The following is a 23,466-nucleotide window of genomic DNA, read 5'->3' as shown; positions in this document are numbered from 1 at the left end:
ATATAAACTTATTTTTATATAAGTTTAAGTTTATATAGGTTTACCTTAGGGAAATTCATTTACAAAGGCCATTGCTAAACTAAATTGATCTGAAATATCAATTATTAAAATAAATAACATTTTTAAAATACATAAATCTACAAAAAGATTTTTCAGAACACTCCACACCCACGATGATGCTTAGATTCCTTAGTTTGTACTTTTATTGCTAAAAATCTTTGAATGTACAATTTAATTAATAAGCTGAGCTTGACGACAAGTCTCTTCTTTTTTTTCTTTTTGGCTCTGCGTAACCTTTCAAGTGTTGCGAAGTGGCAACTTTGTGTGAAATCGGGTTCCGAAATGTTTGGACAGCCTTTGGAAACTGGGCACCCTGCACCTCGCTTTAATTAACTACTGGCCACCAGTTGCTACGCTACGTGCTTACGTAATGCTCGTCGCTTTAATTGCAAAACTCGACAAGCTGACGAAAGCAGTGTTGAACCTGTAAGTAGAGGGCTGGCAGCTGAAAGCTGAGGTCGGCAAATCGAAAGCCGAGACCCGGTACCCTCTGCCCAGAGTCGGGCTCAGTGCGTTCGCTCGTTTAATTCACTTGCTCAAGTCTCGTAAAATTAACTGAGCATACTCTACGGGGCGCCAAATCCTGCCCTGAGCCGCTTAGCATTGTTTTCTGCGCCTCCTGCCCAGCCGCTCCGGCTTCAGCCCTGGGTAAGTCAGCGCCATCGGGAGTAACATGGTTGCGGCTGTGGTCACCGGGCGCTGCCTGAAGCTGGGGTCGCAAAATACAACACCACGATCCTATGTAAGCGATTTACCACTCGTTCAGGCCGCTTAGTGAGTGTGGCACTGCTGCCTCAACTCATTGGCGGACTTTGCATTGGCTCAAAAGCCTTTTTGCATTTAAATTGATGGCGCTGTTCGCCAATGCCGCTGGCCAGGCCAAGTACAAAGAGCGACCCACTCCACTCGCCCAGCCAGCCAGCCTCACGGCAAGAGCCAGGTTGACTGCCTTCATGACGAACCTCCACTCTTCGTTGTTCTTGCTCCACATACACTTAATTAAACACTTTAATTGGCATGACATCAGCACAGCGTGATATAAGCCACGCCCACCCCTCAGCTGGCACTGGCCTCCCTGCTGGCCAGACACTGAGCCGGGCTCGGTCTTCAGTTTGGAATAGCCACACAAACGTCTTCGGACAAATGGAAGCCTATCGAAATTTAAATTCTCATTTGTGGCTAAGGCTTAGATGTGGCTTAAGTTCTTTGAGCCTTGATTTTCTGTTTGCTATTTAACATAAATTGCGGTAATTGTGGGCTATTGAAATTTAAATTCCAAGTAAGTATATTTAAGCTTGCCTAACTGATGCTCAAAGCTCATTAAAGAACTTGCTTTAATATATTTATTAATATTGAAATATAAATAAAAAACTCAGTTTCACGAATGAATAAAATTAAGATTTTAGATTTGAAATTTAATAATTAAATTATATTAAAAAATTAATTTTAACCTAAAATAAATAAATTGAAGTATTTTAATTATAGATTATTAAATTAAATTAAAATCGAAAAGAATGGAATTCAAGTTGCCTAATTACTTAGAAATGTATGTTGTCTATGTAGTGATTAAATATAAGAAAAGAAATAACTCCCAGATAATATTGAATTCTGAGTAAGATTTTTCAGATATTTGCAAGGCTCTATGTAGCGAATAGTTTATCATTCAATTAATCTCGTCTGCTGGGCTGACAGTAATTCAAACGTAAGGCTCATCATTGAAGACTTGACTTGACGTCACTCCAGAGAAAATAATTGAGACGTGTCAAATAGCATTATCACTGCGGCCAATTGATAGGCACTTGCCCAGCTGCTGCTACACATATACCAGAGCTGAGATGAAAATTCCGTAATATCAAATATTAAAAATAAATAAATAAAAAATAACTGCAGAAATATAATTGGAACAAGTAAGAAAGCTCCAGTCGAGACTGCTCGACTAGGAGATACCCTGAACTTCTTTTATGCACACATACACATGCATCCACTCGCACGCATAAGCCTGCGCTCTGCTAACTGCGCAGTAAGCAGCGACTGCGCTTGGGCTGCGCTGTAGTGTGGGCCATATTATGAGAATTTATTTGTCGAATAATTTCTTTTGTAGACATACGATCTTAATGAAACTTTTTATGCGTAATCATATGGTGAATATGTGTGTATATCTCAAAGCCCAAGTCTCTAGTACTTGAAATGCGTTTTTTACAAATTGGGGGCGAATGGGGCGTAGTATCCAAAATTGTATCGATTAACTTTATATACAACGCAAATTTGAAGACTCCAGGTCTAAAAATGTTAAAATTAGGCTAAAAAAACAAAATCAATTGTTCGATTATTCGCGATAAAAAAGTTATCGGACAATTTATCGAAAAAATAAAGCAAACTCGTACTGCGTATGGTACTCACGAGCATGCATGCCAAATTTCAGCTTTCTAGCTCTTATAACTTCTGAGATCGACGCACTCATACGGACGGACGGACGGACGGACGGACGGACGGACGGACAGACGGACAGGGCTATATCGACTCAGCTCGTCACGCTGATCAAGAATATATATACTTTGTGGGGTCTGCCACGCCTCCTTCTGCCCGTTACATACTTTTTCACAAAACCATTATACCCTGATTTCCCATTTTCAATGGGTTCAGGGTATAAAAATTGCAATATAGTTCACTAAATACAATAATAATGTGACACGACTTGGTTCATTCGCTGCAATCAGTTCGAGTCGGAATATTGAAATATGCATATTTCATTGGAATTGTAGTCGACTATAATATATGGCCACGCCCTGCTCCATGCACCTTCCATTTATCAAAGTTGTTTTCGCAATTTGCAGCTATGACAACAATAATTAATGCATGCTACACATTTGCCTTCAGGCGAATGGCATAACGGAGTAGAGACGAGATGTGAGGCAGCCGTTTATTTTGACTTTCGCTGCGTACCCAAACAACATATTGCCATATGTGATGATGATAAAACAACAACAACAACAACAACAACAACAACGACAACAGCAGAGACAGCATAAATGACAGTAGGCAACAATAACAAGCAGCAGGAAGAGGCTCGGCTACATAAATGAAGCAATGGCAACAGGCTTGCGCTTCATTTTTAATAAAAACAAATCACAGCATGTGCGCGGCTGTTGAAAAGTGGCAACTGGTTTCGTCAATTGTTTGCCTGAGGAAACACCCAGGCGAGAGAGGGTGACAGTTACATAAGCAGATGCAAAAGAGAACGAGCAGCTCAATCAAGAGGAACAGGTGCTTTAAATTGGACTTACTGACTTTAAGGTGAAGCCTTAAGAAGCTGGTTTAAGTATGGAGTCCCCTGGATTTAATGAATATTTATGGCTTGATTTCTTAATGAGAACAGCAAGCTCTACTATTTGTGGCTTGCGAGGCCAACAAAATGTATAAATAGTTGAACAACTGTGGACTAACAGCTCTAGAGTCTACAGGCAAATGAGCATATGAAGGAATGAGGAGTCAGCAGAGCGAATATACTATGTTATCATCAAAATGTTGAGTATGTTTAGCAGAGACTAGAATAGAATATTATGAAAATCTAGTACAAAGCTGATTATTTTTTTTATATAGTCGATGTGCAATAGTTTTTTCCCCATCGAAAATCTCAATATTTAATAAAAATTGCTGTCCTCTTGAATCAAATTATTCATTGGTAAAAAACAAACACATTTTGGTCTCCTCATTAATTCGTAATATATTTGCTAGGCAACCACATTTTAACTCTTCATTTTTTTTAAGCTTTTTTAAATGAAAACATTGACAAATCGACAACACATGAAATTCATAAAATGATATAAAATAAAATATGTAAAATTATTGGGATACCTTTAAATGAAATCAAAGAAAACATAAAATTTCCATTTCATTAATATACAAAAAATTGTGAATTTAATTTCTGATCGAAGAATATTTCACATATTTATTTTGTTATTTCGTCGTCTTTTCTTATTGAACTCGCAATGTTTTTTGCTCCGTCTTCACAGAAAGTATTGCAAAAGCAAGAAGTATAATTCAAATAATTCAAATCACAAAGATGTTTCACAATTAGCATTGTGTACAAATTTAAAATTATATTTATGCAAATTTTATTTTTTAATTTAAATCTTGCTTACCTGAAAGACCCACTTAATTAACATTGCTATGTTCAAGTAACATCTCTGGCTTATATGTAAAATATCTACTCTGCATCTGCTTGTCAAACTACGAGTCCACAAGACCGAAATGCCGCCTATATGGACCTATGGGATTCCAATCTGGGGCACTGTCATTGCGCAGACATGCACACCAACCCACTTGCCAATAACTTAATTAGCAACAGCATCTACTACATTACTGGGATGGAGCCCCTAACCACTATACCCTAGTTTACTCGTAGTCACTAACTATAAAAATGTTAATGTTAATTAATGTTAATGTAAAGTGGTAATTATTCTATTAAATTAATTATAATTATAAATACTAAAGAAAATAATAAAATCAGACTTAAAATACTTCTGTATATAAATATATAAATTGAATTTTGAATTATATATTATTATATTTATTTAAGTGCTATTTATTTAAAGTAATTTTAAGCTATCAACCAAAAATGTTCTATTTAATAATGTCTGTCCATTTATTAGAAATATAATTTTATTTAATAATGTTGTGATACAACATTTAGGTAATTAATGATTAATTATATTTATTCATACCAACATGAGATCAAATGTCTTTCACTTACTATATTTTGTCCTTTATCAACGACAAAAATTTGATAAAGCATAACTAAATGAATATTAGTGCCTGCCCCAACTTCATTATCAAAGCAGCGCCGAAAAGTATGCTACAAATGGGGTGACAATCTATGAACATCAAATGCTCGGCGCACCAATACCCAGGCATTTGGATTGTGCTTTGAAAGGGCTGTGTCTTGTGAGAGAGTACCCACATTATCTCTGCATATATGAGTGTTTGTGTGGGTGGGTGTGTACATGTGCATGTGTGTGTGTCTGTATGTGGGTGTGCGTGACTGAATCTGCGTGCTCTCTGCTCGAGTGTGTGTTGTGTGGTCTTGATGTTTTGTAAGTTTAAGTGGTAGATATTATTCAAAAGGAATTAGGACTGAAATGAAAGGCTTCTTGACGATGATGAGGATGAGGCGGCAGCTGAGGAATGCCAACCGCAGGACGCACACTTTTAATAACTATGATGCATGCTTGTCTGTGAGGGTTTTGTTTGTGTTCTTAAGTCTATATGTATAAACAACCATATATAAATATAAGTAATACATATATACCTACACATATATACGATGTGTATGTGTGCATGTTTGTGTGTGCGTTTACTGGTTGTTTGTTCTGTTTTGCTGCTTGTTATGCAAATGTCAAGATAAATGAGCAACAGCAGCTGAGGGATGAGGGCAGACAAACACAGAGCTCGCCCAACTATGCTCAGCCCCACTTGGCAGCCATTTTAAGGCGGGCTCTGCATAATGCCAAACAGCTAAATACAAAGATCAACGGCGGATGCTGCTCTGCGGTAAGTGAATGAAGCCGAGTGTCAACAGAATAACTTCATTACGACGACGCGTCGTCTAGAGGTGACAGAGTCAAAGGCGCCACTTGAAGCAAGCAAGCCGCATATACTAGAGCCGGCCGAAGCCAATTCAAACAGAAACAACAAGTTTGCCTTTAAGCATGCAACAACAATGATAAGGATGGCGAAGCCCGAGGCCACGCAGATGCAAATGTAAATTAGAACAGGGGGGCGTCTCCAAGTGCACAGCCAACATATTTGCCTGTTTGCAACGCAAATGAGCTTAGATTGCTGCACACAAATTGCAGTGTCCCAGTTAGGAGGCAATCGTAGGCGCTTTTTAAATTGTCTGCTTTAAGCATGGTCTGAGCGTTAAGTTATCTTGCCACAGCAGAAATGATTTATATGCATTACCCTTTCTTCTCCACAATGTATTATGCAGAGTAAATGCAACTTTGCAATCACTTAACTCAAATATCAACTACACACTTGCAGGTGTTATCTCATTAGGGTTCTCCCATACTTTATAACCTGGAACTATCCTGCAGCTCGCAGCCAGCAGCCCACAGAGCAGCAGATGTCATTTAGCGCATGTTGCACAAGCGACGCAACGAAGCGCAGAGCACTGGGGGCAGAGAAGATTGATGTGCCTCACGCATTGCTATGCTGCCACAGTTTTGCAGTCGTACTCGTGCAACACGACGCTACAACGCCTACACGTGCGCATGGCAATTGTAGCTAATCAAACGAAAAATCATTTCGAATTCCATTTAGGGCTAGTTGTGGTCGCCTAGTGTAAATGTAGCTTCAGCTAACCAGAGAGAGAGAGAGAGAGAGACCGAGTCTCGACTTCATTAGGACTGCAAAGCTATTTAAGCAATTATTTAATCTAAGGACTAAATTATGCATTATAATCGAATCGATAAATTGCTCTTTGCACTGTCATTCAAGTTCAGAGCCAATTAAATCCAATTAAATCACAGTCGAACACTCGCACATCACAGGGTTGGCTTGCTTTTATGACGGCACATACATTATTTTTATTACCAATTTTCCATTTTTTTTTTTAATTATCTTTTTATTGGCTGTTCAGTTAGAGTTTTATGCAACTATCAAAGGCCACATAAAACACGAACTTATTTATATTTGCAATGAGTGTGCGGCAGCGTGTTTATGTGTGTGTGTGTGTGTGTGTATATATATTCTTGTGGGCTTCAAGTTAATCTGCAGCACAAGTTGTTGGCCAGTGAATTTTACGATAACTGCTGGGCGAGTTCATTTATCAGATGCTCTTTAAATACCGCTTAACGGGTCGTATGCGCGACGTCCTTCAATGGCGTGCCGGGCTGTCAATTACATTTGACTGCCAAATGTACGAGAGCACATTGAGCACTCGTTAAAATCAATTTCCGCACAATGACAGCCAATTCGAATCGCACTCAATCAATCATAATCAACTTTCGAGTACTTTCACTTGAAGCCTTTCAAATGCTGCCCGCAACCCGCTGCCCGCTACCCGCTGCTCTGTCAGGCGCAAAGGTTGGGTCAACTTTAGAAGGGTTGTGCAAATACACGTAAAAGGCTTGTCGACCCGTGCGAGAGGCAATAAATCTTTGAGTAATAAGATTAAATTGAAACAAATGAGTTCATTTGTTTCAGGGGCCAAGGCGCCACACGCGAATAACACGGTTAAGATGATGAAATTAATGAGCAAACAGCCAGCCAGGGCAGAATGAGAGACGGGCTGCCTTCGAAAAGTCATGAGCATCCTGAGCATAATTTGGGGTCAGGGAACTAACATAAATTGTGACGTAATTACTTACCCCATGGGGCTAGCACATATGGAATGTGACTCTTGAAAACTCGAGCGAAAATATATGGCAAATTGCCTATACTCTAGAGATGCTTAGACAATAGAATTAATGGACAGAGCTCCCAGTAGTTAAGTGATATACTGAGTGCAGTAGGGCAGCAGAGAATGAGTAAATGCATAGATTAAGCAGGTATGAGGAATTTTTCTAATTAAGATTGATAAAGAACTAAGATATAATATAAGATATAATGGGAGTAACCATAATTGTTAACTAAACAATAATTATTATTTGCGAGTATTAATTATTAAAACAATAATAATAACAAAATTAGACAGATAAGACGAATTATATTAATAATGAGAGCAATAATAATTATATAAATAAAATATAATAGAATTTATGAATATTAATATGAGAATTTGTATGCACTTTAAATCTATATATATAAAAGAAAGTTGTGTAAAAGTGAAGACTGCTTATAACTTGATTTGGGCTGAACCAATTTTCATGGTTTTTGATTTGTTGGATTTGTCTCCGCAACGAGTTTAGTATAGGGTCTTAAAAATACTGAAAAAATTTGCCGAATACTTGAAAAACGCGGTTTTTTCCCCAAATGTTCAAATTTTTTGTATACCCAGTAGGCTTGGTAACAGTGACAGTTTTGACAATAGTGTAGAAGTAAATAAACAAATGTAGTCAGTCAGTCTACGGTCTCCTGACCTCGAGCAGACCTGACTATTCAAAAAAAAAAAAAAAAAAAAAAAAAAAAAAAAAAAAAAAAAAAATTTTCAAATCAAAAGGAAAAATATTTCAAATCAAAAATCTGCAAAAAATCAATCAGATTAAAACCTGACTGTTCAAAAAATAAATAAAAAATTTAAAATTCGAAATTAAAAAAAAAAAGGTAATTATTAAAAAGTGTATTTTTGGCTTTTTATATTTTCGGACTTTTAAACTTTATAAATATTTCAAATCAAAAATCTGCAAAAATTAAAAAAAAAATCAAAAGATTAAAACCTAACAATCAAAAATAAATAAAAAATTCAAAATTCAAAATTCGAAATTAAAAAAAAAAAAGTTAATTATTAAAAATTGTATTTTTGGACTTTTACAAAAGCTAAATATCTCGAAAGTTCAGGTATTTGTTTGTCTCAAACATAAATTTGTGTAAATTATTTATATTTATATTTCTCGATTGTTTTATATGGTTTTGTGCGAGGGCAGCATTACTATTAATAAAAATGCCGCGTTCTAGAAGATCTAATCTTTCCCGGCGGACCCATAATGCAATTAGGCAACGGAATAGCGCGAGTCAATTATCTGACGAAGAGCGAGAAATCGCCCGAGAAAGGCTCCGCGTTAGTACCCAGGGAAGAAGGGCCTTAATTCGTGCTTCTCAAAGAGAGGCAGCCCGTGAAATGGCAATAAGAAATGGTTCAAGGATTGATTTGAATCGAGCAGCGTTTCGATATGATTGCACCATTGATTACAGCTTGAATCGTTTAGTTTGCATTGGTCCAATGGACGTTGTTTGCTAGCATTGTGGCGCATTGAAGTTTGCTGGTGAAACGCCCGGTTTGTGCTGCCTTAGTGGTAAAGTGACATTGCCATTAGCGGTCACCATAGCCATTGCGTTCCCTGCTTTATGGCGAAACACTAGAATCACGACATTTTCTAGCGAACACTCAAAAATACAATGCCTGTTTCCAAATGACATAATTTGGGGCGGAAAATATTGGAGACGGATATTTAAGGTAATTTACGTTAAAAATTTTATTTTCTATGACTGCCAAAAAAAAATTTTGAATAATGTAGTTTGTTAGATTTCTGTAAATAGTGTTTGTAAATATAACTATAACTATGGCTTTGAATTTAAAGATTCAAGGCCAGATTTGCCATCGCATTGGATCATTGCAACCTATTGAAGATGCACAGCAAAAATTCTTGCAAATATACTTCATGGGCAATATGGAAGAACAACTTGACCGGCGTCAAGAAATGAACACAGCTATGAAAAGAGCAATTCTCTATGATTTGCATGCTTAGGAATTTAAACCAACCAAAACTGTGCAATGGAACGCGTTTGGTGATAAGAAAACTGATGAGCAATGTGATTCACGCGTTGATACTCAAAGGAAAATTTAAAGATGAGGAAGTTCTTATTCCTAGGATTCCGATGAGCTCAACAGATATGCCCTTTGAATTTAAACGAATTCAATTCCCGCTTCGTCTTGCCTTCGCCATGACGATCAACAAGTCACAGGGCCAATCTTTGACTATTTGTGGGTTCAATCTAGAAAATGCGTGTTTTTCTCATGGTCAATTGTACGTGGCATGCTCACGTGTTGGCAAACGATCCGCATTATTTGTTCTTGCACCCGACCAAAAAACGAAGAATGTCGTTTACAACAAGGTGCTTGAATGAAAATCCGATTAATAAATTTATCAGTGTATCCCAGCCTGAACAACATAGCTTTCAACAATTTTTTACCTAGAAATAATATAGAGGGCAATGCAACGTTTGCCGGGCCAGCTAGTAAAATTATATAACAAATAAAAAGGGAAATTTAACTTTTAAAAATATTTATAAATTAATTAAAGATATAATAAGCAAGCATTATTATTACCTATTTACTTTACGTACTATAATAATAATACTTGAATCATAAATAAGAATAAAGCAGATGCATAAGTATATTTATGTTCGCAGTAGTTCAAGCTTGAATTCGAAGCCAACTTAACTCGTTGAGAACTTGGCCTTTTAAAGAAGCTGACAAGAATTGATGTGCCTGGTTATGAATAATTTGTAACGTGTGTTTGCTGGTGCCCAGCAAATTCAAGGCCTGGGGCTAATTTGATTCATTTGTGCTCATTGAACGACGCTTGCAGATTTCCACAGAATGGCTACGTGTTGAGTTATGCGCCTCCCCCACCATAGGGCACCACAGCAATGGCGTCGAGATTTTTGCTTGTGTGAGTATGCCATTCAGAAGCATTTGACCGGAAGTGACCAGTCAGCAAAGCTGGCCCACTTACCTTTTGCCACCCTGGAAGGAGAGCATGTATGCATGCATACATATATGTGTGGATTCCTAATCATCCATGAATGTGAAAGGCAAATGTCACATGAGATGTCATTGTGTCCATGGACATAACAAGAGGAAAGGAAATACAGAAGCAAAGAAAGAGAGCGAAGAGTGAACAGAGAGGAGAGGCGAAGTATGTGGCGTGGGTGGAAATTTTTTGTTACGGTTTGAGCTACCCGAGAGTACATTAAGAAATCGATTCAATTCGATTTCTGGCAATAAAAATTGAGCATTGACTCTGCTTTTAACATCTCGCAGCAATTCCGCTAACGACGCCTCCATTTTCAGCCATCGCCAGCCGTTTACTGCCGGAAGTCCGGGCCCAGGAATAGGGCCAACATTTGGCCTGGCGCCCTTTATGATTTTGATTAATGTTCCCGGGCATTAGGTAAATGCTGCTGTCCGTCCATCAGCATAAAAACCGTATAGCTAATGTTGATTTGCATTTAATGTGTTGTGTTTAATTTTTTGTACTATTTTTTCCACACACACAATCATATTTCATCCCTCATCTATGCTGAAATAATAACACAATGTTTGATCTCATTTATTATTAATTTAAACTAATTGATTGCCTTTGATTCGCATTTATATATGTATTAAGCGGACTGTTTATTTTAGCAACAGGCACTATAATATATATCTACTATTTGCGCATAAGTATATTTTATATACGTAAATTTATATGCATTTATGGTAAATTTATTGTATTTAATTTAATGTGCATTTGCCACATTTATGATGTTTTATTTTATGTATTTATTTGCTTTATCTGACTATAATTTGTTCGCATTTTTTCTCGCTTTCGATGTTTCAATGTTGGGATATGCACATAATTCAAATGTATTAATGTACTTTATATTTGTATTTCTAGATTGTGCTATTGCTATTGCTTATAACTTAAGCACTTGTTAATTACAATGAGGATATTATAGTCACTGATGACTAATGAAAGATTAAAATTCTATTAGAGTGAGTTTATTAATAATATTTAATATATACGATTTTAAAATCTACACTTTATATTCATCAATGCAATGCAATGGCAAAAAGAGTTTCTTTCGAGTTCATACTGTCAAAGGGACAGATGGATAAACTATACGACAGACATTTCACAAAACTAATGTGCTCTCCTTAAATATATCTATCTGGTTTTAAGGAGACATTGATATATAACAATGATATAATGAAACAAACAATGAATCCTTACGCGTAGACTAAATACATTTATTTTTAAGTGCATATTACATATACGAATTCGCAGTATCATAGATGGCTCGCTGCGACAGCTTAAATCATTTTAGACCCTGCCAAGAAGTCCCATCCTAACGACTTATCCTCATCATTTATTTTTAGCCCCGCCATTTAAATTCGAGTCAAATATCTCTTCGACTCGACTCCATAAAGAGGACTCCACATCTTGGCCATCAACTCTAATTTGACTGAGAATATAAAATGGTTTTCCTCCATTATAGTTAGGCTCACTGTTCGTATGTATGCCTGGTGTGAGTAGCCCTTTGGCGTTGGTTTTTATCATGTGTCCGCTGCATAGAAGCGATATGTGGAAGCGTGTTTTTTTCGGACTGAGCAAGGTTATTGTGGCCGGGACATTGGCTATTGTTGCGGAATGTCCCATTTTGTCCTTGCAACAAATTGCTGATGCTGTTGTTGTTGTTGCTGTACTTGTTGTTTTCTCTTTTTCATAGCTCATCGCATATTTTGCAATCTTCTATTTTGGCTGTCGTTCGCTTTTTCTATCATTTATTTTTCTCATCTGTATTGTGTTTGGCATCTCGTCGAGCTTAAAGCGGTTTAAACAGTCAAAACTTCTGGCAAAGCCAACGGACTGGTGCACTTGAAGCTGTCGACAATAAAACTGCATTTTACAGTCAATTGTGCACTTAATTGCCAAGCAGCCGGAGCATTCGCTCTCAAATAAACTTCATTAAAGTTTTATTTGGCCAAGTGTTAATAAAATGAAAATGGCAAGCAAAAGCAAAGCAAAGCAAAGCAACGCAGCGCAACCCGGCTGGCCATCAAGAACAATGAGTGCGCTGCAGATGAGGTTTCACTTGCGCACAGCTTTGATTAATCAAGCAAATCAATAATTCAACAAATCAACGTCAAGGGCGACTTTTCATCCTTCGACCGTTGTTTAGTGTCCTCCGGCCAGCCGCCTTTCGCCATTCGCCAGCCTCAGACTGGACATTCACCATTAGTTTGGGCATGGAAAACAAATCACTTGCATTTTCACATCAATTTGCTCTATTTATTTTCGCAGCGCAGCTCATTTTATGTAAATATCTTTAAAGTCGAATTAGATATCTTAAGCTTATTATCTAAACACTGAACTCATGAATCTGTAATCGCATTAAAAAGTGCAATGCTTTTTTGTTGACACTTAACTTAAATTCAATTTGTCAATTTAATTTGCTCAACTCATTAAATCTCAGTTTGATAAATAAACTTATTTTATAAATAATTTCTGCATCTGTTTGAGCTATGTGAAACACTCATGATTTATGTAAATTTTATAAAATATTTCCATATTTGACAAATATTTTATTGCAATAAGTTTCTTTAAAGTGTTTGCAATCGTTCATTTTCATGAAGGTATGTCTTCTTAAATTCCTTCATAAATTATAGATGATATTTGAAAAGTGAATTTGTTGAATTTATTTTCTTTGATGTAGCTTTGTAATATCTGATATATTTTAAAGTGGGTAGAATATATCTTTGTGGGAGGTGAGATATGAAGCTGACCTTTCAGGTAGAATATACCTTTGTGTTAGGTTATATATGAAAATGCCCTTTCACTATTCAATTCGATTCGTTACACAAATTTGTTATGTCAGTCATATCATATATAAAATTAATATAATAATAATCATCATAAAACAAATAAAATGATTATGGAACTTAAAGGATGTATAATATTGTTTATCCCAAAATGGAATTATCCTTCTTCTATTATTAATTAAACGTTTATTAGACTGTAGCGCAAACGAGTTATGGCATAGTCTTCAAGAATAGTTGACAGCTGGAATAGATATTATTTAGGTACCAAAAAAACAGCAGCATAAACATAAGACGGCCTAAATGATATTTCGTTTTTACTGGTAAAAGTTCAGGGTATTCATTTTGTAAATCAACATTAAATACACATTTATCGCACCAACACGTTAAGTTCTAAAGGAAAGTAAAGTCAGTGATTATTTATATTAATCAAATCTGCCATCGTGTTTTTATAAGAGAATAAACATCTTCTGGACTGAATAGTTCATGTCCGTCATAAACAAAAATAGTTTAACCAAATATTTTTTTATGATAAACTAGATCGTTTATAACAATTATAAGAAATTAAAGCTCACTACAGCTAAAGTCAAATGAATGATAACAATTAAAACAGAGTTTGAGTTAGGTACACCCTGTGTTTGCATTTAAGTACTCCAACTTTGATGTTTTTGTGGCATGCAGCTAAAGCGGCGCCCAACCGACACGTTGCAATTCATTCCATCTTCTAAGCTTATTATGTGCTCTTTCACGTGCTGCACATTCAACAAAGCGTAGCGTCACGTGTCAAGAGGTTGCCGGGCGCAGTCAAAGGTAACCCCTGCCTCTGCCTCTGCCCCTATACCTGCCGCAGCCGCTGCTCCTGCTAAATTTAAAACAGAGAATCGCCTCCTTCTGCAACTGCAGCAGCATGTGTGAGCCAACCCGGCTGCACCCTCAACTGCCGAGCATAATAGTTGTTGCTGTTATAAAAACAACTTTAAGGCATGCCACCTGACTATTGGATATTTTTTAAGGACTCCTGCTGACTTGCAAAATGTATTCAAATTCATTCAACCTTCAGCCGAGTACTGCACTAAATATACGAGCATGTACATGCACATACGCATATGAATACATATGCATTTACGTGTGCTCGACCTTAGGCTATGCAAATGAGGGAGCCATATGAAGTGACACGCTTCCACCGAAGAGAGATTGATAATCGACACATACCATAAATTAACTATAAAGTGTATATTCAATATAAATGAGCGATAAAAACGTCGATTAAATCATATGACAAGAAACATCTAAATAGAGCCAGAGATTTAATTTTAAAGTTATTTCATACTTGAACTTATAACATGTAATATGTAGAAAATAAATGATTTCTTTTACACTATATGGTACAATATATATAAATATCTTTAGTTAATAAAAAAGATAAGAACAAATAATAATAATAATTGTGTGATTGATAACATAACATAAATAGTATATATCTAACAATGAGGTAAAATTATTATCATATATTATTCATCGCTCTATTGCTTGTATACTTTTTATTACTTCTTACGTTCTTCTTCTCTCCAACAAATTAAGATATATTATAAAATATTATCATCGAGTAGGCCCACATGCATTCTGTTGTTATTTAATACCAAGAACTTTCATAGCATTTATAAATATATAATAACATTCTCATAAAAATAACTATATAACGATGGACATATTTTCTTCATATCTGTTTAGTTAATCTGTAGATAGATACGTATCTAGAATTGGTATGCTCAATGGATCTATAGATGTCTGCTACAGCTTAAACATATATTTGCATAACAATCGTATATATATTCTTCTCGGCAATCAGTGCTTTTCGATTGCCCCAAACTACATTCGTTTTTGATCGAATTCACACAAATGGTCAAAATGGGTCCAAATTGAATTCACGCCGATTCGGCCCCAATGGCCACTTACGCTGTGAGCCGTCGCTTTGCAGCTCAGCGATTGCAATTGGCTAAATATACAAGTGAGACGGGCCTCCAGCATTAGTTGAGCTGGTGTTCTCATGGTTTCATTGATTTTCAATTTGTATTGCGGCACGTGAAGTTCTTCCGCTTCATTTGACTTGCCTAGCAGAGAGACAGCCTGCCTTCCAGCCTTCCAGCGTTCCAGCCAGCTGCGTTTGGCGTGGTTTGTTTGTGTTTGCCTAAGCGTACAAACATGGGCCCCAGCCTCACTCGAGTGAGTGGGTCTGCCGGCACTCGGATATTTATGTAGATGAAGCGCATGGCGAAGCGGTTCGAACTCAAGCCTCGGCCTTTAACAAATTGTTGCTGCGGCTCCGTTTCGCTGAAAATTCAATTCATTTAACCACGTTCCATCCAAGTGCTCCAAATACGCATTCAAATGATCGCATTTGTGGCTTTGGACTGGTTCAAATGGAATATTTTACAAATGAAATCAAAAAGAATATATATGAAAACGTGAATACAAACTGAATTTTAAATGCATGGCAAAATATTTATTTATTTATTTTTTATGCTAGTGAATAAAATCAAGTTCAAATGGTTCTCGCTGAATACTTCTAGCTAAAGCAATAATATTTGCTAGAAGCCTTAACTTAATCAACTGCAAATTTAGCATTTAGCAAGCAATTAAATATAACCATATATGAATGTGATATGTACACAGATCTTATCAATATTATTGTAAATATTTTTATAGATTTTATAAGTGCCAACTTAAGTTGTTAAAGGTTGTGGTATGCACTGTTTTAAATATATAAATTTATTATATATAATTTTAATATATACCTAATTGAAAATATATATAAATATAAAATGGATGACTTAATTTCAAAAGACTATTGCACAGCTGACTAGCCAAGTAATGAATGCTGAGTGTTGCAGTAATTTGCTATTTTTAATTGCTTGTCGCATTCAATATCCGATTTCCGCAAGTACGATAGTTATTGATTTAATTTTGTATTTTATTTTATTTATTTATTAATTTTTGTTTTTTTTTTTTCGCCTCGAAAACTATATTATGCGGCATATTTGAGTTGAATCTGATAAATGTTTTTCAGCGCACAGCCTGCACAAAATCAGCAGCCGTTATGCCAGCGACGCATTCAAATTTAATTTAATTTTTTGGCCATGCCGAGGTAAAATATTTGGGTGCTCGTCCGTGAATCAATTTAACGCCCGCGCCGAGCGATCGTTCAAGGTTGCATTTAATTTGCATCCAATTCAGTTAATTTGGGAGTGCCGTGGAGTAACACACAATGCTGTGCCATTTCTCCCGCTGGCAATATACAGATAACTGCCAATTAATTCCACTATCGACTAAATAATCATTTAAGACTACCCGAATTTGCATGCTGCCCATTTCTCTCTGAATATTCTGTTTATGTATCTGCATTTTTGGAATTATTTACTTTAATGTAATCAACTAAAGTGTTTGCTTATACATAATCAATTTGGCAATAAACATTCCTTGTCAAAGCCAAATATTTTATGAATGCTTTTCACAATTTATGAAATATTTAATTGACGTCAGCTCAACGTCGATGCGAAAGGCCAATGAGAATCAATTGACAATGAAATTCCAGCTCCCTTTCATGCCACCGAAGACTGTCGAAATTTCTAAAAAAGGATTTTCATTTTTCTTACAGTTTCGTTGCCTTTTCAATATTTCCTTCTTCTGCTTCGCTTGTTTACTGTTCGCTGAACAGACTTTGCTGCGATGAAAAGCGGCAACAACATTTTGCTTCGATAGTTTTCCATATTTCGCTTGTGGGTCAAGTACAACAAGAAAAAAATGGTTTTCCTGCCTTGCCTAGCCTCAATTACGAGACTGAACACAAATCATTAAACAAAATAATAATTTCCGCAAGGGACAAGCGAAATGCCGGAATGGAAGCCGGAATCGGGGAGTGGGACGTGGCCAGCGATGGGCAGGCAGGCCAGGACAAGCACGACAAATTGTGCAAAACAAAGGACATACAGTACGAATGCACACACACACACACACACCCGGTCATTCACACACACACTAGCACACCCACCCACACGTATAGATGTGTAAAAGGGAAAACGCCTGATGGGGACAGGACAGCGCAGGCCGGTCACATGGTCGCATGGTCGCTTGCCCGACAAGGACCTGGATCTCAGTAAATACCAAATGTCAAGTGCAGGGCGTTAAATTGTCGCTATGTGTGAGGTTAAAAGGATGCCGGTCTGCAGCCACCATTGACCTTCGGGTCCTTGACTTGCTTGGAAATTACTTTAAAGTCCCTGAACATAAATAAATCTAGCTCCCCCTCCTGCTCACATCGAGGCTCAGTCCGATCCGGGGGCTTAAAGCGCCAGCACTTAGAGAGAGCGAGAGTGTTGGCAGCTCTAATTTATCGTGAATAAAAATGAAAATTCTCAACAAAAAAAACCTGGAATATGCATTGTGAAAAATGTGTCCAACTTTCCTAATAATTTGCATCGTTCTTGGCACGTTGAATTCAACTTTGTTCAGCATGCGCAGCTCCGTACTCGCATCCGCATTCGCATCCGCATTCACATCCGCATACGCAGCCAGACTCGCAGCCTCATCCACAGCCTCATTTCCCATTCCATTTTCATTTGAGTTGAGTGGCATGCACGCACATCGCCGGGCCAGCTGCTGCTGAGTCCTGTCCGGCCCTGCCCTCAGCAGCTGCGAGACTCTCAGCAGTGCAGAAATTAGAGCGCGCAATAGCTTACAATTTTCACACTTTTTGCCAGAGCACAAACAAAATAAACGTTCACGCAAAAACTTGAAGGCGACCAGCGGACATGGCCCGCCAGCCCACGGTACATCTCTTTTACGCTGTGCCGCGTGCCAGCAACCACAAAAGCCACAAAAAGTTGCACGAATGCAAAAACCTTCTGCAAAAATGTCGCAAAAAAAAAAGTGAGGAAAAAGGACGACAGAGCCAGCTCAAAGTGAGTATTTTCCTGTACTTCCCCTTGCCGCCATTGCAGTTCTGGCTGTGTCGCCTGCTTCACGCAGCGGACCGCGGACAGTGGACAGCGCCATGAGCAATTGGATGTTGTCGCTCCAGCAGCGTGACTCCAGCATCAACAAAACCATCCCTCACCCCTCCTCACCATCGCCTGCAACGTCCACGCCCTCATTTTTCGGTAAATACGACAAGTTGAAGTTGCTGCCCACTCATCCCGCGGCCACACAACCGCCGTAACTTATCCGAGTTGTCAGCTTGCATTTGGCCACGATGTGAGTGGCTCCTTCAGCTTGTTGATTCCGTCCCTGTGTAGTGAGTGTATAATTAGTGGCAATAACTCTTGTGGAAGATAGAGTGCCTATTTATCTCGTTGTCGATTGCCCCGACAAGTTTATCTAACGAGCTGTGCGACATTTAGTTTGCAATCATCGACTGACCTCAATCTTAGAGCAGATTAGTATTATGTTTAATTAGAATTAGTAATTTTGTCATTTCATTTCAGGAGCTCTATTTGAGGCAACCAAAAGTGGTTGACTTGTGTGTAATATAAATATATTTTGTGGCCAAATTATGTATTTCAAATGAAATATTATTCTAGACCAATGCAAATATAATAGATTAAAGTCATTGGGCTGCAGAACAAATATCAAATTATCAAATATGAAAATTTATGTTAGAAACAATTGAAGTTCTGATAGGATGAACATAAACAGATTACTTAATGTGGATAAATTTCAAAGTAAATGTTCAATGCAAATATTTAAATCTAATATTAAATAAAAAAGAGAAATATGACAAAAATTTGATTTTACGAATTAATTTAGCCCTGATAAAGCAACTAAAAGAAATCAATATACTCATTTCATTTTCATAACTGAGCATAATAATCATATTAATTAATGTGGATATATGTATATATCTGAAATACTCAAGTTTTATTTCTCTTACTTCAAGTTAAGCAACGAAAATACATTTAAGTATCACTATCAGGTAGATTTGAAAATTTCTACTAAACAGAGCAATAGTACTGCAGTTTTAGAGCATCATTCGAGACTTTGTTAATATTGTGGGAAAATAGCTTTAAGGGGTTTTGTTCGTTTCACATTTTGGGCTTTAATTTCCGTTGAGCAGAGAATAATTTTTATGCAGCTGCCGACCCAATGTAAGGCAATAACCTGAAGAGAAGCCATTGTATATGATGAGACAGTAGGAGTGGGCAATGCAGCTAACAGACTCTCGCTCCCCCCCCCTCTCCCTCTCTCTCTTTCTCGCACACTTGCTGTCTCTATCTCGTTCTCGCTCTGCTGAGTATTTGGTAAAATTAAATGTACAGACATATTCGAGAATATTTATTTTGCCGTTGCTCTTGTTGCTGTTGTTGTTGTTGTTGTTCTGCAGGGTAAATAAAACTCAAAACAAATGAATACAAATGTGAAATAAACTAAGTTCTGGCTAAAACGAAAGGCAGCGGACGGTGCAATCGTGTACCTAGCCCCAAGCGTTGGGGGCAGCACGGCGAGTCCTGCGCAATTGCAAGGGAACTTAGCTGCCATTGCTGCTGTTGCTGCTGCTGCTGCTGCTGCTATTATTGCTGTTATTGTTTAATATTTTTCCATGCTCATCTTTGGCTGCTGCCAACAACAATGAAGCTGGCAAAACAAAGACCCAGCTCGGGCAAGTCATTAAGGGAAATGCAGCAGGCAAGCAGCTGGAACTCGCACTCCATGTTTATTTTGGATAGACCATTGGCATTGCTCATACGTCTCGTTAGCCGACTTGTGCACGAAATGGAGAAGCTGCTCAAGCGACTAGCCGCACAAAGCGTGGAATGGAAACGTGCTCTTCATGTAGGCAGAGCGCGTTTTAATTTGCAAAGGGGCAACATCTGGTCTCGATTCAACTCGAAGTCCAGTGAAGTCTTCAAAAATCGGATGGCTAAAGAGTTCTAGAAACAATTTGCTTTCGACGCTCTTGTTTGCTCTCGATTATGCAACGCCAGACCAAGCATTCTGCTCGAGGCAGTCCCTTGTCTCGCATCCATGCGAAACTCGATCCAGCTCTGCGTCGGTCAACAATTCAGGAAGCCACCTAGAAACTAGAGAGAGCAAAATGATTTTCGTGTGTTTGTCTATGCAAAACTCATTTGCAGCAGCAGAGTGAGGCAGAGACAAAAACTCAGGTGAGAGCCAGCAGCCCAGCAGCAAACGCAATGCATTCATTGGTTTTTCCATCAGGCAACAGGGCCAATGTTAAAGCGCCTCTAGACATTGTATTTAAGGATGATATCGCTAGCACGATTCGAATTGTGTATGCTGATATAGCAATAGCAATTGGAACGTGGCTATAGCTGGATGAGTGGATTGTAGCTACTGATACTGGACAGCATCGGGCACATAAAATATCAATTATTTTCGGAGCACGCTCCGCACTCGCATCGGACAATTATCTATTTCGGAATGCGTTTCACATTTAAATTCATTTCAAACCGAGAGAGCAACAACAAACCAATTACTCTCGAAATACCTGCATCACGTACAGGTGCATGCGCATAAATTTATATCCACTGCAGGTAAATAAAGTCCGAGCATGCATAAGTCATAATCGCATTCGCCTGTAAGCTAATAATTTATTACGAAAACACATTTATGCAAACGGGAGTTTATTCTACATAAGAATCTATGAAAATAAGCTAGTAAAAATGGGAAAAAATTACATAACATATAAAAGTTAAGTTAAGTGTGGTAAGTCCAAAAAAAAGCTAAGCAAAGCAAATAAAAAGTCTTTTTTGCTTCCAGCTACAGCCTAATTTTGCAGGGTATATAAAAGACTGGTGTAACAACGAGCAAAGCCGCAAACAAGAAGTATATAACAAAGTGAAACCAACCAAGCCAAACACACAAAATTTTGATTTTGATTTTGATTTGCAGTTTCGCATAACTGAAATAGTTTGTCGACTCCGCCCCCACGCCCGACCGCAAATGGAATAAAACAATGGCTGAAATCGTGTGCGTTCCACAAATATACTTTGATTTGGCTTTGCCTCAGAGTTTCGAGAACTGCTCGCTGTCCATGCTAATAGAAACCTCATCCTCCCAAAAACTTTTACCTGAGTGGAGAGGCGAATAGAAGACAAAAATGAAAACCCAAATTGAACAAAAAGTGAATAAATATGAATGAATATTTTGAGTCTTGAGCAATTTAGAATATTTATGAGCAAGCATCACATTGATGCTATTTTGCTACTCGGATTTAAAGCTTTTCAAATTTCATATTTTTCAAATAGATTTCAGAGCCTCAACGAATTTTGTTGGTTGCGAGCGAGCGCAATTCTCTTTAGCCAGGGATTCAAAGAGCTAGCCGACGAACTGTTCGAGGTTACTGTTTGGGCGCCCACATTTACTGGCCATTTTTTATGGGCTCAACAGGCAGAAGCAGGAGCAGAAGCAGAAGAGGAGCTGGGCGGAGCTGTGAGAATCAGAATGGAACCAGGGATGGGAGGAATCATAAAAATAAATGAAAAAGGTCACTTTGTATTGGTTGTGAGACAATTTAACACAGGCAAATGTGTGTGCAACTGTAATTTGTGTGCCGTAGCTGCCAGCAGCAAGCTTCGTACAACCCCCGGCCCGCCGCACCGCCCGACAGACCACAACGAGCACCACACACAATGTACATATGTGGCACACAGTAAATAGTTTGTGCTTGGGATCGGGATCAGGATCGGGGAGGGGCGGTTAAATTGTTGGGGTGGCATCACTCGGCATGGAGGCGCTTGTAGTTGTTGGCTTTTCATTTGTTGTCCACACGTACATACACAAGCACACACACACACACACACACACACACACACACACGCACACACTCAGACACTCTCGTAGCTGAGCATACAGAAACAAACACAAACACCAACGCTCATAGATTTAATCCTCAACAAAGCCCACACACATGTGGCCAAATGAACATGTTAAGTTTTCAACAGCTATAAATTATTTCTTTAACCGCCTCTGCTCTTTTTTCTATATGTTAAACGATCCTAAATGAATATAATTTATTGTGGTCATTAGGACGGGCAATGCGGTAATGGAGCAGCGCCAATGGCCAGCCCCACTTAGAGCCAGCAGCCTAATTTAAATGCAATCCAGGCCGCAGCACACACACGGACACACGCGTAAGCTTTATGCTAATACAAAACGCGCCCAAAATAAATCAAATAACTTTTTTCGTGTTGAGAGCTCCGAACTAATCTCGAAATTCGAGTTGTCAAAATACTTATTCGCGGTTGTTTGTATTTAGCATGCAATATGGATTTTACTTGCGTGTCTTTGATGCAAGATCTTAGTTATGCTTTTAAGGAGAGCTGCTAAATATTAAATCAAGAAAAAATGGAAAAAAGCCTTTTGAAATTAAATATAAAATTAATATTCACAAAATATTTCGATAAGTACGAAAGCTCTATTGAGGAGTGTTTGAAGAAGAGTTCAGAATATACTCCATGCGATATAAGTTTTTAAAAATACTGCTTAAAATAAATCTATGCATAAGCGTAAACAAATCAGAGGCAGTAATATATAATACAATAATTTTTGAAAAATAATTGTGGCTACATAGATTTTTACAATCATATACAATTTTAATATTTGTTATATATTAAAAAAAAAAATTAATTTCGTTTTTTATTCTTTTTTTTTTTTTTTTTTTTTTTTGGTAATTTAATTTTATGTATTTTTAATTTGTATTTATTTATTTTATTTTTTTGTATTTATTTATTTTTTTGTCTCTTTATTCTTTACGGTCACTACGAAAGTTGATTTAAAACGAGTCATAAGACACATTATATTGCAACTGCAATTCCTTGAATACGGACATTTTAATGTATAGAGACTGTGCATGACATTGGCAATGGATGCTTAGTAATAAAAATTTGATACCTTTTATGTTGCCTAATTGCTTTTATTTCATCATTTCCTATTTATTTACCAATTTAGTAAAAATAATAAATAAATCACTAATTAAATAATTAGGTTAAAAATACAAGTCTAGACTGCATGAAATATACATGAAATTCCAATTCCTAAAAAGGCTTTACATTCCAAAATGTATGAAATATAAGTTAAGCCGGCGGTAGCTGAAATGTAGGTACAGTAGCTTAGCGAGGGGGGGCGGGTGGTGTACCCAGCCCCAGCTC

At 37.5% G+C, this 23,466-nt stretch overlaps 1 protein-coding gene and 2 long non-coding RNA genes across 3 annotated transcripts in view; 2 read left to right on the top strand and 1 right to left on the bottom strand.

Annotated features, from left to right (window-relative positions):
* The window catches only part of LOC108614349 (uncharacterized), a 92,611-nt gene that overhangs the window by 51,030 nt on the left and 18,115 nt on the right, over nucleotides 1-23,466 (bottom strand). The gene's annotated exons all lie outside the window — the stretch shown is intronic.
* On the top strand, nucleotides 1,303-3,732 carry LOC149269416 (uncharacterized). The gene is made up of 2 exons (XR_016269948.1): nucleotides 1,303-1,339; nucleotides 2,895-3,732. It is a non-coding gene; the product is annotated as an uncharacterized LOC149269416 (long non-coding RNA).
* On the top strand, nucleotides 7,852-9,981 carry LOC149269415 (uncharacterized). Its single transcript, XR_016269869.1, has 3 exons — nucleotides 7,852-8,559; nucleotides 8,646-9,175; nucleotides 9,300-9,981. It is a non-coding gene; the product is annotated as an uncharacterized LOC149269415 (long non-coding RNA).

The sequence above is a fragment of the Drosophila arizonae genome, chromosome 4 (assembly GCF_054131065.1).
Source record: "Drosophila arizonae isolate 15081-1271.41 chromosome 4, UAZ_ARI_1.0, whole genome shotgun sequence".
NCBI lineage: Eukaryota > Metazoa > Arthropoda > Insecta > Diptera > Drosophilidae > Drosophila > Drosophila arizonae.
This window is presented reverse-complemented; position numbering and strand designations above follow the sequence as displayed.